Raw genomic sequence first — 6,000 nt, forward strand, 5'->3', positions numbered from 1 at the left:
CAACCCATTTGCTCGTGCTGGTGCTAGAGTCGTACACTCCAAGTCAATGCTCCCGCCACCATCTTTGTTCCGGCCCTGGCTACCGCTGACCCGAGACTTGTTTTTTTGTTCTTTCGAGGGACCCGGCACTCTGTTGATGGGTGCACTCGTAGGTCCCGAGGGAAAGAAAAATCAGTAGTTCGAGGCCTGAATCGATTCCCGGCCGGCGCTACCTCCTTGGCACCCACGATTCTCCTTTTTTGACCACGGAAGAAATCAGAAAATGTCTTGTATGACGCAGCACGAATTATTCAGAGGTTTTAAGCTAACCTACCTGCTAATTGGCGTCATCATCATCTGCAATTGTCCTGTGTGCGTGTGGAATCAATCGGCGTCAGCGTGTGGTTGCACTTGCGCCTACCTAATTAACTCGGTTTCATGGCTGGTTATTTGACTCAGCTAACTGTACTTTTTTGCATATGTCCTTTTGGTTAGAGAGACTTCCCTTCGACGCGTCAGCGTGTGGTTGCAACGAAAAGTCTGATGTGGTTTTTATTTCTGAGAGAGTCCTATGGCGGTGTGAGTTCTTTTCAGGCAAGTACGATGGTGTGAGGTTTTTTAGTGTATACTCCTAGTCTCCTACTAGCAGGTAGTGCGCGGCGGCACGCCGCGCCCTATTAATTCGTGTGTGATATGTTTTAATTGAGTTTTTCAAAACTCGTTGTACATTGTGTATGTGTGTATCTTTATAGTGAGTGGGAGAATAGTTTTGCTATAGTAGTATCTAGATAGAGTCTTTATATTGTGATACATAGAACCGGTTTCAGGGATGTAGTGGTGGAGTAGAGGCCAATTCCTTTTGTCTTTCGCGGGCTTATTTCAAGCGTAGATGATCAAGGTAATTGTTGGTCATCATGTTGAGTGCATCATGATTGATGATCCCCTAGAGTTTTAGCCATTTTGGTGGGGAAGCGAGATTTACCTCATCAAGTTGATCACTCTTTAAAGCTACCAAAACTTGTACTATGATATTCCACTGAATTTTACATTAACTTCAGGTTCATGTTTGTCAAGGAGAGACTTTCCATGATATCGTACGACAACATATTTCTTCCTGTTGTTTCTTGGTTTTCTCGCGAGAGGGCTTATCATCTTGTTTACTTGGTTGGGGTCTCATCGGCCTGCAGAAAAATATACTTCAGATATAGCTAATGGAGGGATCACTATGGATTTTACTAACAAAGAATGTCCACTTTGATAAATTGATGCATCCATGCAAAATTACCTTTCACATGTGCACGAGTAAAATACAACTGAAATACTATGCATCCAATATCTAATCACACAAACCAGCCCAAAGGTGCAAAAATCCCTCCTTTCATACATGCACAACTACCAATTTAATTGCCAATGAGCTATCGCAAAGTTCCTTCCTAGCCCGAGCTACACGGTACCCACTATCTCCAGTGTCGGTACACTTCGAGATATGTGCAATGCTCAGCGGTAGGGTCAGACAATTAGCAGACTGTAGCTGTCTCACTCTCTCAGCATGAACAGTAATCTCTGCTGGACATTGCTTTCTCTTCTCACGTCCTGTCTCATCCTCTCATAAAATACTCTGCATGCACATGCAACATCTGCTGGACATTTCTTTCTCTCTCCCCTCCCTCATAAAATATTTCTGCATGCGCATGCACAAGAGAAGCTCTATCTCTCTCACGGGGTCTGACATGCATGCACAAGCATACTCTCTCTCTCTTCAGCGTCCCTCTCTCACTACTCTCTCATGAAAAGGTGTGACTGCCAGGGTGTGGATGTTGTACTGTTCATGACATGAGTTTAAAAGAAGTAAGAGAAGAGAGAGTAGCAGGAAAGAGAGCATAGAGGAAGAGAGAGAGAAGAGTTGCAGGTACGGGAAGAAACGAGAGAGTCAGAGGCACATGCGACGTCATATCATGAACAGTTTCCTCACATGCCGATGATTAAGGATTAAGCGTCTGACGCCAACTGCTGTGTGCACATATCTCAATGAAACATGGGCATGATTGAAAGGCTGAGATAAGGGGTACCGTGTAGCCCCAGCTAAGAAAAACCGTTCTCATGAGCTATTATAATTTAATTTAATTTTATAAAACCCATCCTATTTTTTTAGAGACTTCACACGCAACACAATAGTAATATTCTCTAGGAAAACTATAACAGAGTTAAAAACTTGTTATGCCAAACCAGTAAACAAGGATGCCAAACACACATAATTGTGTTTTTGAGGAAAAAATAATTAATCCATAGTTTTTAGTTACAAAACTCACAATCTCTAGAGCGACATGATCGAGAAACAATGAATTAGGCGGAAACGTTGCAACGCATACACGTAATCACATTATGTGTAGGCAAGAACAATCACGAAGCTGTGACTAATCGATGAAAAAGGTATTGCATGCCTCATGGCCCCCACCACCGCTCCAGCCACACGTGTGACTCCGCTGCTGGCCACGTGCCGCAGTGAGCGGCCACTGAAAGAAACGCCTCGTGAGTGTGGGGCTCGGCTGCCACTCCTCCAGACTTCCAAATCCACCACCGGAGCCCCAATGGCTGCCGCCGGAGACCTCAAGTCAGAGTACCACCAGGTCCTGCTCAACCGCCGCCGCGAACACCGAGGTCAGCCAGCCCCATCCCCCTCCCGCGCGCCGTGAGTTTGTAGCCTGAGCTAACCAATGGCTTGCCCTGAATCAGCTCGTGGCGACCCAATCCCGGTGCCTCTGACCATGGAGCAAGGGAGTCCGATGAAGGACCTATTGTACCAAGGCAACCGTCCTGTGTCTCAGAAAGATCAGGATCCTCCATCGATCTGAGCAAACACATTCCATCTTCCAGATCGAAGTTATTGTGTCGATTCTGCTGTTTTTTTCAAGACATGGAGTCGTACCCAAGGAAAAAGGTGGAGAACTTCGAGGAGAAGCCGGTTGAAGAAAATTTCTACTTGTTTACTGAGGTACCTTTTGGCCCATACAGTTCTATGATCAATCGATTGATTCGTTGCAGGTGTTAAGTGGATACAGTGCACAATGCACACTACTTGCATCTTCGCAGTTGAAATTGAGATCAGTGAAAACCAACTACATTTGAGCAGCCCAAAAGGTAATAGAGGAGCAATAATAGTAATCTGTGTTTTGTTAGGTGCCTGTTTCATGTCAATGCTTGTCATATACAAATACAGATTGGTATTGCATACATGTGCTTCAGTTAGCACATTTGCTCTCATGTTACCACTCAGACCCTGTGTCTTGGTCCTTGAGTGCAAAGGAAAAAGGATACAATCCGTCAAATTTTAGTCCTGAAGCAAGTATACTCTTGGCTATAGAAAGTTCATCAATTTTTCTTCAGTGCACAACGTCAAAAAAAATATAGCGACGCATAAGCCTGAAGTTATCATCAGAATCTTGCACCAATAGTACAGGAGCACCATGTGAAATATTGGAATGTATTGAAACATACCACTACACCAGGCCTTGTTTTATCAACAACAGGGACATACAAAATTGTTCCTAAATTCAGGAATAACTGAAACATATCGGCGTCACTCTGTACTCTTAGACCAGAAGTTCCTAAATTCAGTAATAACTGGAACAGATCAGTGTTACTCTTAAATCAAAAATATTTACTCTAGTTCAACAGAACAGAACAGATCACCCATAGTTCAAGGGAGTCTAGTGGCATTGTTACAAAGTACTAATTTACTCTTAGAAAAAATGACACTGCATTTTTTTACATTCAGAAATTAGCTGCTCCCCCGAGTGTTCAACATGCAGCTGCTTACATACACTGAGAATACACATATACTACTGCATAGCTCACAACCATGCACGAGTGTTGTCACTACCCGGGTCAATAGCAGCAATCAACAGTCCTCATTAGCAATAAATAAAACAAAACAAAACAAAAAATCCTGCATAGTCCACCCATTGTCGCATGCACACTTGTCATAATTTTTTCTGAACCAAACCAGCAATTAATGACGAAACTCCTCATACAGATGTATCCCTACAAATACTAAATCAAACTTAAACGAAAGAAAGTCACTAAGACCAATTGTCATGCAACCAGCCAATAAGAGAAAAGAAACACATGCCAAGAAACATTAGTCAGTGGGAATCGAAATGAAAGCCTATGCATTCATTAATTGGCTCTCAGGAGACCCAAATGCAACTCGCATGCAGATGAATGAAGTGAGACAAATAGCAGGTCCTAAGCTATAAACGTGTAAGATTATGAAGTTGTCCTATCAGTTCGTTTTTAGATATCAACAAGAAGTTTTGTGGGTAAGAAAGTTTTCAGTAAGCTGAAGAGTCTTGTGCTTAGAAAGCTTATCTTCTGCAAGCGAGAAAGAAGAACCAGAACTCCACGGCTGCACCAGAGATCGAGGTAATCCTGCCATCGAGAGGACATGGAAAGGGGGGCGTCGCTGAACCTGTGCAGATGGGTTGAAGTTGTGCTGGCGAGACGGCATGTTGCATAGCTGCCAAGCTAATGACCGAGACGCTTGATCCATACTCGGCCAGGAAGAAAGAGCAGCTTCTATTTGTGCTTCTACCTTCCCACGGTGGTACTGGTGTTCCATATGGCGAGCGGCAGCTTTGCTAGCTCCTGCACTATTCATGCGTCCATATCAAGAGTTGGCTGCAGGTCTGGTCATCCAGATCAGGGGCCAGCAGCATTTGATTCCCGTGGTAAAAAGAGGCGCCCGCTCCTAATGCATACCTGCTGCGGCTGCAAGGAAAGGGGAAAATTGGGAGATGAGTAGGAAAGAGGCAGGGGGAGAAAGCCATCAACCTTATTAGCGGGGGAACGCACCAGCGACCGAAGGCGGCGCGGTTCATCTCGACGACGGCGGTACACCCGCGCTCGCGCGGGAGGATGACCACACTGCGGAGGAGTCGCACAGGGCAGGGAGAGCCCGTGACCGGCGAGCGACCTAGGATAGAACCCCATGCACTCCATGGAGAAATCGACGGCGCTGGATCGGACATCAACAGGGCAGAGCTCACGCTGTATTCAACGGGAGGGGCGTCGGGAGAGAAGGAGCCGGGATTATGGCGCAGCCGAGATGGAAGACGCACATGGAGTGGGGCGTTTTTATAGAGCCAAACAGCGGCCAAGCGGTGGAACGGGCTTTACGGGGTCCTTCGAGAGACCAGGCGAAATATCTCGAGAGAGAGTCAAAGAGGACAGGTGGTGGAGAGAGACCGAAGCCAATCCACGCGTCGTACGCTTCCTACTCCTGAGATTTCTACTCCAGACAAGTTTGACTGGTAGATGATCAAAGCGGTGGGGGTAGAACGTGGCAAACCAAGGGAATGGAACACCCTGTCACACGCGTCAATTCTATAGCAGCAGTAAATTTTTTTTCAAAAAAACCAGAAAAATCGAACCCTTAAAGGCCTAGTATTCTTAGTATATACGATGGTGTGAGTGTGACTATGCCTATTGATTGGGCTGTATATACCTTTTTGATAGAAAATTGGGCTTTATATGTGGATGATTCTCGTGGGCCTCCTAGTCAAACCGAGAGAGTTGGTTTGGGCTGGGCAATAAACACCGGCCCGATCAGCAGGCTTATTATCGTGTTTCTTCTGAAACGTGTTCGCGAGGCTTATTATCGCGAGCCTTTTTTTTTACTCAAAATTTTAAAAATTCCGCCACCTGCATGGCGTAAAAAAAACCTGCACGGTCTCTGTCGCCGCGTGCGAAACGTGCTTTGCTCCACCTCCACGCAACGGGCCGGGAAAACGGCGCCTTGGCGCCGTGCACCGCGATCGAGCCGCTTCGATTACGAGCTACAGCGTACGTACCTGTCTGACCCGTCGCGGCCTGTCGCTGTGGTGTAACTTCTTTCTTTTGCGTACAGATGGTAGATGAAAATCACTTGGGCATGGTGGCGTGGACACGGAAGGAGCGGGCTTATGGTGCATTTGTGCACATTTTGCTTGCGCGTGACACGCAAGCACGCACGTCCTCTCGTTT

The 6,000-nt window shown here is 46.0% G+C and overlaps 2 long non-coding RNA genes across 2 annotated transcripts; one reads left to right on the top strand and one right to left on the bottom strand.

Annotated features, from left to right (window-relative positions):
• The first annotated feature begins 2,290 nt into the window (after positions 1 to 2,290).
• On the top strand, positions 2,291 to 3,325 carry LOC119311372. Its single transcript, XR_005151021.1, has 2 exons — positions 2,291 to 2,637; positions 2,713 to 3,325. It is a non-coding gene; the product is annotated as an uncharacterized LOC119311372 (long non-coding RNA).
• An 806-nt stretch (positions 3,326 to 4,131) lies between these two features.
• LOC119311371 lies at positions 4,132 to 5,192 on the bottom strand. Its single transcript, XR_005151020.1, has 2 exons — positions 4,831 to 5,192; positions 4,132 to 4,746 (listed from the first exon to the last, which is right to left on the bottom strand). It is a non-coding gene; the product is annotated as an uncharacterized LOC119311371 (long non-coding RNA).
• Between the last annotated feature and the right edge of the window lie 808 nt (positions 5,193 to 6,000).

Source organism: Triticum dicoccoides, chromosome 5B (assembly GCF_002162155.2).
Source record: "Triticum dicoccoides isolate Atlit2015 ecotype Zavitan chromosome 5B, WEW_v2.0, whole genome shotgun sequence".
Classification (NCBI taxonomy): Eukaryota; Viridiplantae; Streptophyta; class Magnoliopsida; order Poales; family Poaceae; genus Triticum; species Triticum dicoccoides.